A 13297-nucleotide genomic window follows, 5' to 3' on the forward strand; every position below is an offset into this window, starting at 1 on the left:
CACAATAATGATAATAGCAATCCATTCGAAATGTGAATCGTAGATCTTATAAACGAGTTATCAATATTTAATCTGGCACTTCGACTATCACATTCAGCAAAGCGCATACAGGAACAATTGTTGATCACGAATTTGCAAGTAATTGTTAATTTATTGAATTAAAGACATTTAATACTGCCTTGGAACATACATAGCAAATATGGAAAATCTCTGTCTAAACGTAAAAGAACGGATATATGGTCCTGTTTTTGAATATAATTATGAAATCGAAAAATAATGAAAAATGACTATACCCTCCATCAAAAATTAATTAAAAAGCCACCATAAAGTCATGACAATTGGCGTGAGAGTATTATATTGTTGTTCTTCAATGCATTGATAACACTTAATTTAATAATTTGCACTTATTGTAAATAAGTTTAGTTTTCTTGGTTTTCATTGTTTCTTTATCTTTCATATTTAAAATAAATTAAAATACGTTTGTGCAGCTCAACATGATACCAATTAAATTTATATAAAAATGATAGTCCATGTAGACATAGTAACTCATACACAATAGTAATTGTACTGTTTCTTTAGGAATATTTTATTGGTCTCTTTTCGAATCACTATATATTTTTAATTAGTGTTTTATATTTAATTAAAATGCACATAAATTAACAATTACAACAGGTACTTGCAATATTCGCATAGATATATAGAAAATATGCCAAAATAATGAGTAATATTTTAATGATCAAATGCCGGACAGCGAAGTGCCCAGGTCGGGTCGCGCTGCCGAACTGTTCGCTCCCCGCCCCTCCGTGTCGATCTTGCGCCCCACCAAAATCAAAAAGTCTTGCATTCTCCCTTCCCCACTTGATGATTCTTCTATCTGAGAGGTACAGGTTCACCAGTAGGGGAACTTCTGGGTGGAGCGTTAACGCTTCTACAAGGCGTGGCTTCAAAACTCTAGTCACATTGCCCTTCCACAACTTCAACCGATAGGGGAGAGCGTCTCACGCCTTTGTTCCCCACTTACGCATACCTACAGCAACACTCATAAAGGACAGATAGTCAGCTACAGAGAAGGAAAGTTGTTGAAGGATTTCGCCTGCGACACCACATTTTCTTAAAAAACTTTCTAGATATATTTCTTATAATATCCCTCTCTTTTTAATAATTCTTTCTAAAACTAAAAAAATAATATAAACCGTTTTTATCTCTTAATTCTTTATAATTTATAAACTTTATTATTGTGTTAAATATATTGTTTCATCAAATAATATCATTAAAGAATAAAATAATATCATCCGTTTAATTTTTTTCTTTATTTTTGTTTTTAATGTATCTTTATACATTAAATTTGTTTATTGTAAATTATTTATTAAAGTTAGAAGAATTTCAATAAAAAAAAGAAACAATATACTTAAAATAATATTAATCAAGTAAACAAAATTTTTTTTTTAATATATTTCTTTAATTAAAATAAATACGCTATTTTACAATTGATATATTTTATTTAGTTGTATTTACTAACAAATAATAATGGTCTCAGAAAATAAATATATTTAAATAATAGATTTAAATTAAATATAAATTTTTTTTAATCATTTGAGTAGAATATAATTTCATTCATTATACTATTAACACATTAAATTTCTTTGATAAAAAAATGTTGAAAAATTAATTCAAAATAAATTAAATTAAAAACAATAAAAATCATATGCACTTTATAACAATATTGATTTTAATAAAAAATCCTTTAATTCAAAGCAATCTCTAATATGAATAATTATATAAAATTATATAATATTGGAGTAGTCATAAGCTATTTTAATTTTCGAAATAATTACTAAAAATAATATTTTTTATTCCTGTATTAAGCTAAAAATAGTTCCTTACGTTTAAAAGTAGATTGAACTAACATTTTTATAGCTAACAGGTTTTGTATAAAATCAGCTGAGTAACGATAATCAGATTTTCAAACGGCCGAAAATGTTTGAAATTATGATTTTGAAGTTAGTAAGATAAAAAATTAAATAATTCTATGAGTTTTGTTAAGTTTTTGTTAATATATAATGTAATATTAATAATATATAATTGTTAATATATAATATAATAATAATAATAATAAAACAAATACTTTATTATTTTTTTAAATAGTATAATTGTAAAATATTTTTAATTAATTTGTGAAAAAATAGTATATTTCCATACATCATAATTTAAAGATTTTAAATTAAATAATATTTTGAAAGAAATTATAATAATTTAACGTATAAAGCCAAAAACTTATAAATGAAATTTATAATAAAATTCATCATCAATACATTAAAGATACGTAATTTAAAATGGAAATGGAAATTTTCTTAAAATTTTTATTTAATTTAGTTAATAATTGACTAATTTTTTTTATATTAATAATTTAAATTAAAAGTATATATTTCTTACCTACTCACTAGTGGGATATTTAGTAATTGAATATATACTAAAAAAATACCATTTATATATGGAATTAATTAAAATTAGTAATATTTATAAAAATAAATTAAAAAATCAGATATTTATTAGAAATAAAAACTAGTCTATCATAATAATCTTGAATGTTTTTTTTTAATTAACGAGTTTTAGACTAGTCATAAAGCTATTTTATAAATTAAATAATTACATGAAGAAAGTGATACTAGTCACAATGCGAATGACGTGGGAATAACGATGAGAATGAAGATGTGATTAACGATGACGATGGCGTTAAGATTGATGATGCGGTTGATGGTGTAAATATAGATGACGACAATGATTAGAATGATGATAGCAATAAAAATTATATTGCGAATGATAATATGGTTGATGATGACGAACATATGAATGAAAACGATAATATGAAAGCTAACATTAGTCTTGTTGACTATTTCTATAACCGCGAAGATAAAAGACAAAATTAAAGAAAATTTATAATTTCTTAAATAATAATTTCTGATGATAATATTTTTTTTACTGCAAATAAGTAAAAATGAAAAAAGTAGCATACGTACTAGCGATCGTATATTACAGTAATTTTAATATATATTCCTTATAATTAATATTAAAATAACCGTGTTTACATCAAAAATGCTTTAAATGTAATTAAAATCGACATTCTTATATTAGATATAAACAGTATTTATGTAAGATATAATGGTACAGAAATGTTTAAAATAATAGTTTAAAATGTATAAAGCCTTATCTAAAATTATTTAAAGAATACATTTAATTTTATTAGCATTATAATATTACCTTAAGCTTTTATATAAATAATAATTTATGTATATATTAATAAGCTATATGATAATATATGTGGGTTCGTATTCGGGTGTGTGTATATATGAATCACATTTTTAATATGAAAAATGTTTGAAAACATGGTTAATTTTTAATAATACAAGTTAAATTTAAAATTTATAATAACTTGTCAATAATATTACTCGTTGAGCATTTATAAATATATGATTGTGTATATATAAATATTTGATGTGATTTGATTGAAATACATCTAATGAGTATTTTGAAGATGAAGAATAAGGATTTTAAACTTATATATTAAATTCTCATAGTAATATATCAAACTTAAAATTTAGTTTATTATTGTAAAGAAAAAATGGTTTATATCTATAATGAAATCATAAATGTTTATAATTGATTTATAGATTACTGCAATTAATTGAAAAATTTAATTATTTAGCGTCAAATTTGTCTACGTAAGTACAATAATTTATTTCAAAATGTCAATTAATGTAATTTTCACCTTAAAACAAGCGTATACATTCAGCAGTCAACTTGTTACATCCAACTAACTTCTTAGATTTGACATAATTAAATGTTACACTAATAATCAATGTGAAAATAATATTAAAAGCAATCTTTAAAGAATAAAATACTAATATTCATGCTATAAAGTCAACTAAAAAATAATAATATAAGTAATGTGTATGTAGTTATGAGTTTTAATATTTTTTATATTTTATTGTGTAATAATCTTATTTTTATGTACATATTATTAATTAGATACAATAGAATAAAAATAATTATTTTAAATTTAAACATAGAATATAGATTATTACAATTAATATATTTTATGTAGTAATGATATTTATAATATAAAATTCATATATTCATCTCATTCATTCATTTATCTCATATAATTCATCATTTACGTATTTATTACACAACATACAGTTGAACTATCACTGTAAGTTTTATTTCAACTTATTATTCTATATTATTATATATTGATTTCAATTTAATTAAACTTTTCATTAATCTTTTTATAACTATAAAATATGTATGTTTCAAACTCTTTTCATTTTAATAATAGAAATATATTGATACTATTAAAATTTTTGATAATTTGTATCCATAACTATTACATATTTAACAATTGTAAGTGATTGCGATATAACAACGTATCAATAAATTAATATATATCGTAATATTCTATCATAATATATCATGATTTCATACTCCGATTATAGCATTTTAACATTAGTAAATTATCTTGAAGCTCTACAATTTAATATAAATACATTTATAGTATATTTATCATTTCATTTCATTGATAATATTGAAATAAACTTAAAATAATTTTAATTAATTATTTATGTGTAAAAATGAATAATTTAGATGATACAATGTATATAAATTTTTATCAATTTTAACTAATAAAAAATATATAATTAATTTTTTATTTGTTAATAAGCAAATTTTGATTTATAAATATATATATTCTAATAAAATGAGATTTTAAGTTAGATATTTGAAAAGTTTAAGTTAATGTTTAAAAATTATTTTATATGAAGTTTTTTTATAACTTTTATAAAAATATTAAAATTATAATGATTAATTTTATAGTAAAATATTATTAAATAGACGATGCCAATATTGTAAAATATGATATTTAATGCTTTTATTACACACTATCAGGAAACGAAAACATTTTCTTATGAGCGGTCATGTTTTATCATATTTCTTATGATATTTAAAATTATAGTAAGATGACGTACTTTTAGTAATATATTTTTAAAAAAGATGACAGAAAATTCAGATCATATATAATATAATAAATATTTAACGGATCATACAGAATAATAGGGATACAATAGAATACAAGTTTAGTTTTAATTATTAAGATAAGACATATTACATGTCAGGTATGAAGGTATGAAAACAAAAGCTAGATTATGAAAGAGAATAAGATAAAATAAGGATAAAAAATAAGATAATTAAGTATAAATCAAAAGAAATAAATAGTAAGAGAGTACCTTTTTAGGTAGATTTGAGTGCATTTTATTGATTATTCATTTATTTTACTTCTAGAAATAACAGTACTGATACATGATATAATAATGAACATTATTATTTTAGATTTATAATTTCACATAGATATATTCTTTATTTATAAGTATTTTTAATAAATAATTAAACATATACTTTAAATTATTATATTTCTTCTTATTTCGTATCCACTTCATTGAATGCAATATCTTATATCAATCATAATAAAGTTTGTAATCCATATTTCTAATACGTGGATTAAAAGTGAATGCGTGAAGCGAATGTGTGAAAATTCTCTTTTAAATATTTTTCAAATATTTTTGAATTTAGAATACAATGTTATTCTAATAATGGATTCTTTTCAACTTCCATTTTTTCTAATCAAAATATTTTATAAAATCTTCGTATGTAATTTTTATGTTTTAAACATTTTTCATTTCTTCTATATGTTTCACATTTTTATAAAATTTATATAAATATTATTAAATAATTCATTAATAAAAGACAAATTTGTTAGATCATTAATTATTGAATTTGAATAATCGTGAAAATTTATATTTATATATAAATTTCTGTATCTCGTATATAAATTTCTCTTAAGTATATAAAAAATAACTTATCCTTCTTTAAGTATCTTTGGTTTGATTACGATATTGTAACTAAATAACTGTAAAATCTATACGAATTAATAGCCGGCATATGATACTTTCAATAGTTTTTCTTTAAGTAATCCATTTGGTCTTGGTTTATATTTTATTAATTGATTCTTTATTAATTACCTCGAAGTTAAGTATATTATATCTTTATTACCAGTGATTACTCAAGTATACGACGGCTAAATTGTATTATTCATATTTCTTATATACTTCATAATACATTCATATTTCTTTTTTACTTATTTAAAGAAATTACTAAATACTTTATTTAAAGAAAATAATTAACATTTTGAGTCTTTCATTTCGAAATTTCATGGTATAAATTTTGTTTGTTTTTATTTTTCTTTTAAATACCTTTTTTACGTATAATTTGAATGTTACGATTTAATAATACAATTTGTGTATGACAACTAATGATATACGATTTACAATATCAAAATTTATGAATTTAAATTTGTATTATCATTGTTATGCTTTTTTCAACTCTCCTTTTTATTACAATAATAATAAATTTTTATTTATCGATTTATTAATAATAGTATTAGTAAAAAAAAATAGTTTTAGTTGCGAAAGTAGTATATATTTTTATGTATATAAAATTATAAATATAACATTTACATTGTACACATACTTACTTTTACTTTAATATCATATTTTTCTATACTTGTGATTACCACATTAAAAATGCTATCTCTACCAAAAATATTTCTTGCATTCATTTATAATTAAATTAAAACATTTATACTAAACTTATCAATATTTTTAACATTTATCATTCTAATCTAATATAATTATTTATAAATTCTAATAATGCATACATCATTATTTTTCTATTATAAAAATGTGTCCTTTAATTTCCTTGAAATGTTTTTATTTTATTCAAAATTTTCATTTAGACAATTAATAATTATCAAATTATTAACTACAATTAAAATTATTTTTAATGCTGAAATATAGAGTGGATTTTTGGTATACGTTAATTTTTATATATGTATATGTATATATATTTTTTATATTTATGTATGTATACGTTTATTTATACGTATTTCAAAATAAATAAATAAATATCTGGTATAAATATATATCATATATATATTTATTATATAATTATATACTAAATACTACTAATCATAAAGGTTACTGCGATACTAAATTTTGTTATCAAAATGTATAACTACATAGAACACACACACACAGACACGTATTTATGTGTGGATATAAATGATATAATTAGAACGAAATAAAGACATTGTACAACCCTATCAATACTGAAGCAAGAAAGTTGTAACCATTTTTTAAATCGAACATTTTTCAATCTATCTTATATACTTAAATATATTAATAACTGAATAGATAAATAAATAAGAATGTCGAACATAAAATTATCATCTTCATACATTAGTTAATATCAGGAAAACATAGAAAGACAAGAATACAATAACCAGCAATTACGGAAGTTATGTACTACTGTGAAACAGTGTCAATTATTTTATTAGATCGTTTTTAAATTAAATACGGTTAGCAAATGATTTGAATAATGATATCATATTTTCATAAATTATTGATACATTAGTATAAAGATCTAATACCTCTGGCTAAGAGGTATTAGATCTAAGCTAAAAGACCTAAGCTAAAAGCTAAACTACAGACGATATAAGAGTTGGAAAACTTCCATTACAATTATTACTACTTTAACAATAATAAATAAACATTTAGTATTAACGATAGAAACAATGACAGTAAAAATAATGAATGTAACTGCAATATAAATTATCAATAATATTTAACTATTATTAACAATACATTGGTACATTATTAAATATTTTAAACATGAAAAAAAAATTAAATTGTTAATAATATAAACAAAATAAATATTTTATAATCAATTATTAAATTATAAAATTCTAAGGTTATTTACTTCATAATTTACACTAAAATAATAGTTGGTTAATATTTTATGTAATAGATCATGTAACAAATACGTATGTATGAATATAGTAAAAACCAATTAAATACATAAAAAAAAATTAGATTTCGTTTGTGTAAAAATGAATTTATTTAATAAATTTATGAAATGAATATGTTTAATTAATTTTTACGTTACTTTTTAATAATTAAAATTGAGTAGTATCAAGTGTTTATTTTATTAACTTCTATGCGTAACCATAATACCATATTAGTAATCAAGCTCATAACAATAACAATATATATTACATATACTACAATATTATATATATATATATATATATATATTTATTTATTCATAACCATTTTTACCATATAATTTATTATTCAATTTAATTTGCTAATGACACTTTGCATAATTTGTATTTATATTTTTAAATAAAAATTATTTTTAGTATTTTTGTATATTCAAACTTGATCTAGCCTCTAAAAAGTTCTCAAACAAGAATAATAAAAATTAAAAGGTACTATACCAGATATAGATCATAACTCTGGAGCAAAGTAAGTTTGAATATTTTTAATGTAACTAAAACATCAAATTCATGTTTTCTTTTATTTATTAAAATCCAGGTGACCGAATAAACATTAAATGTAAATAGTAAATTATCATTATTTTATGTTTATACTATTGTAATAAATTTAAACAAAATACAAGTAATTGTATTGCATAAACTATACAATTATTTAGTTAGTAAAACTAAATTTCTATTCTTTCAATTAGATGCAGAATTTGTGTTCAATATCGAATTAATTATATAAAAAATTTGTTTAATTATTATAGTAAGATTAAACACTTATTAATGCATAATTTTATAGAATTATTTATTTATAATCACTACATGCAGTTTTTCTATTTCAATAATTAATCCGGTGTTTTTCTAAAGGAATTAATCACTTGATAAAAATTAATTAATTGACAAACAAAAGAGTCATTAGATATTATATTATACCATGTAGTTTAAAAAAATTATTATTGTTTTTTATAATCGTTTTATTTTTTTCAATTATGTTTTGCTTTTGAAAATAAGCCTCAATTCATTAATGCTTTTGATTTGTTTCTTATTTATTGAATAAAGAACATAAATACACATATGTATAATTACTAAAATATTGCCGAACAGTATACTTTTTAATACACTTGAGTGTAAGATTGTAAATTAATATAACAAATATACTGGAAAAAAAATAAAAATATGACAACTAAGACAGGAATTTTGTTAAAAAATTAAAATGATATTAAATTTTAAGACAATGAAATATAATTTCAAAAATATATTAAATTAATTAAAATAAATATATGTATTTATTTAAAATACAGTATTGTTATACAAAATACATAAAAATAATTAAATATAGATGAAAAAAGGAGAAATGAACTGATGAGGCAATTTTGAAATGAATAAGAAAAAAGTTTTTTTATAAAACGATTATTTATCAAGAAGTGATAAATTATTAACGAAGTATCATTTAATAGTAATATTTGATATTAGTATCATGTTTACTTAATAATTGTTTAAACATTATTATATGTATTATAAACTGAAACATAACATAACATAACATAATATAAGCTAATTTGAAAAGTACATGGCTAGTAAAGAAGCCGTACCTTCATAAAAGTAAATAAAATTAAAAATACTTTAAAGCTTATGCCAGCAACATCAAAGTTGTCGTTTTCTTTAAATATTTTAGTTGTAATGAATGTTATTTTATAATTACATAAATATATAATCGCCAAGCAATGTAATTAAATAATTTATATGATTGGTTGCACTGTATTTAATCAATAGCACTGCTTTGTAATTATATAATTCCTTCAGTATAAAATAACATTTACTATAAATTAATTTAAATAAATTTTATTATTGGTGGAATTATATTTGATTAAACTAATTATCGTTTCATAAATAAGAGTTTATTATAAGTTTTGAATAGACTATATTATATATAAGTGATAAAAATATTCAATAGTAATAATTTTTTAATAAATTAATTTACATAAAATCTATTTACAATATTCACATAACAAAAGTATTTATTTTATGGTAATATAAATTTTGTTATATAATATATGATGAAATGATATTTAAAAGTAATGATTTATAATATAAAAAATAATGATTACGTAATTTTATTAATTTAATTAAAAATTAAGAAACGTATATAATACAAAATTAAATATAATTTAAATTATACTTATTATATACATTATAATATATAACATAGAATATAAAAAATATAATAAATTAATAATCCATTGTTGAAATGAAAATATTACATAATAATAAGCGATATTAATTCAAATAAAAGATACAATATGCAAGCTGAATTTAATTTAAAAACGATTGAGGATCATATTATTCAAGATTTTTTATTATTTTAAAAACTTTTACAAAAGAGAAAATAATAAAAATAGTAAATGTTTAAGTAAAGTAAGTAAAGGCATTAATAATCTAATAAATGAAATAATATTTGGATGATTAACATTTTTACACTATTAACAAATAAAGTATTATCGCAAATATTTTATGATATTGTATACAGAATCAAAATTTTAAAACAAAAATCTAAAGCTCCAACTGAATAATATATAATTGCTCTTGTTCTCAAACTTTTATTTTTATTTTTATTCTTTTATATACTTTATTTCTTTGTTGTACTATAGATCACTCTCTTCTTATATAATTACCTTATTTTCAAATAATAGGCCAATTTATACTCAAGATTCAGCTTAAAACAATCGCTCCCTCTCTCCCTCTCTCTCTCTCTCTCTCTCTCTCTTCCTTCGTTTCCTTCTCTTCCTTATTCTCTCATGTACATACGTCTACACCTACACCTGCATACGTAAACTGAAATTGACTGCCCTCTGGGTTTAAAGAACGCTTATTTCACTTATATAAGTGTATGATTAGATCAAGCCTTATATATATATATATATATATATATATATGTGTGTGTGTGTGTGTGTGTGTGTGTATAATATTTCTGCCCTTTAGGGTCCATGAACAGTCTCCGCCCACATTCGAATGCATTATAATACCTTTTTCTTTCTTTATGTTAAATTCTCTTTATTTTAATACCTTTAATTTTTATATAGTTGAACACGTTTAAATTATTTATAATGCTTCAAATATTTATTAAATATTTGAATATAAAATTATATATAAAAAAATTGAATATAAAAATTGAAATATTAAATATAAAATTTTTATTAAATATAAAAACTAATAAGGAATATTTCATTCAACATTTAATAGGTGTAAGCTTTACGATTTGTAATCCCATATTTTATATAATAAAACTATTATTCTTAACCCGCCAATAACAAAAATAATATATTTTTTTTAATTATATGAAATAAAAAATAAAAAAATATTTTATTTAGAAAATTTTATACGTTATGATTTAAGATTCATTTTTTTTAATGATTCATATATCCCTTCAAATTGAATTATTAGCATTCAATGTAATTGAAAATATTAATATTACCAAAGACTGTTGAATAAATTATTAAATTTATTGATTTAAATAAGTTTTGTATATATAATGTGTAATAACTGAGTATATAGAAGGTTAATAAATATTAATGGATATAATTGGATCTTTGATTATATTAGAATAAATGAGAGTTTTCTACAAAATTATAATAATCTGTTAAATGTTAAGTTAATAAGTTTGAATAACTACCAATCTTCGACTTATTGGTAGATTATGATTATATGTTACTTATGTTCCCATTAAACATTATTTATAATTTACGGAATCAATAAGTATTTCAAAATTAAAAACTCTCACTTTCATTTTTATTTTAATAATAAAATTTTTTATATTATACTCCTATTCCTTTTTCTATTTAATAGTAATAAAAATCGCGGAAAAATTATTTTTATAGCTTATTATTTGCTATGAGATTATTATCGATTCAAATATATTATCGATTAAAATCAATAAAATATATATAATCAAGATGGATAACAAAAACCAAATACATATATTTTTTTCTTTTGTAATAGTAATCATATGTAGTTAGCTTTTAGTTTATTTAATAGAAATATAGATCTGTCTCGTGTATTAATGATAAATATTTTATAATTTTAGAAAATTAAAAAAAATAATGATATCAATAATTAAAAATGTATTAACTTAAACGTTAAGTTATAATGAATGATAAATAAATAATAAATATACACGATCAAATAAGTTTTATGGGGTTAAAAATTTCAAATTTAAGCTATTCATATGAATTGATTAAAATGTTGAAAATCTTTTTTTCAATTTTTATCTAGATTTTTTAGTAAATCATAGTATTAATTTTAGTTATTTATTTTAATTTATTTAAGTTTCAACTTTTTATTGAAAATTCTTGAAAATTTGAAAATTTTATTGATACTCCTATAAAATATTTATTTAATTATATATTATAAAAAATAAATAGATAATGTATAAATAATAAATACATTAGTGAAGTAAGAAGTCATAAAGTTTAGTAAATAATAATGTAAGAGTAAAGAGTTTGGTGCTCAATAGAAAAAAAAACTATAGTACTAAAAAAATGACAATGAAATGAAAAGGAATAAAATCAGTAATCAACTAATGTTATTTGTAATATATTTACAATTATGCATATGAGTTTAATCGATATGTAGTGGTGTCATAATAATGCTTGCATTATGTATTTCTAGCAAAATTACGTTTTTCAAAGATTAAAGACAAGATTAAGAATACTGCATTAGTGTTTTATTTATTTGGTTACTACCATCTTTATCTATTAATCTTTTAAGCTTTCTATGTATCACAGCCATTTGTGTTCATATTTTTTAATAAAATACCGTTTTTATAACTTAAGTGTTCTATACTAAGATTGATAAACTGCTTTCAAATATTTATATAATGAATACATGTAGAATTAGTATATACATATAAAATGTAACGAATGATGTTACGTGCTATAACCGCAATAAGGTTTAATGCGTAGCACTGAATACATTATAAAAAGCGATTTTATAAATCATCATATTTTTATTTTCTTAATATTCGTTCCACTCTCAAGTACTATTTCAACATGTCCTATCGTTTTTGTTTCATTTTTTACTTTATCTTTTCGTTTATGTTTACAAATTCAAAACAATTGATCTTGAAATTAGCATTCCAATAAAATTTGGATCCGTAGAATTCATAATAATCAATGTATAATATTAAATTTAGATACATTAGATTCGCTTAGTTCGTTATTTATGACAAGCAAAGCAATAACACCTTTTATAAACCGATAATAATATACATAATATTATTAATTTCAGAATTAGTGAAAATTCATTATTTAAAATCATAGCATTAAAGTAAGTAATAGATATTTCTTTCTTTCATTTATTTTTGAATTTTTA

Source organism: Ceratosolen solmsi, unplaced genomic scaffold (assembly GCF_000503995.2).
Source record: "Ceratosolen solmsi marchali unplaced genomic scaffold, CerSol_1.0 scaffold17, whole genome shotgun sequence".
Classification (NCBI taxonomy): Eukaryota; Metazoa; Arthropoda; class Insecta; order Hymenoptera; family Agaonidae; genus Ceratosolen; species Ceratosolen solmsi.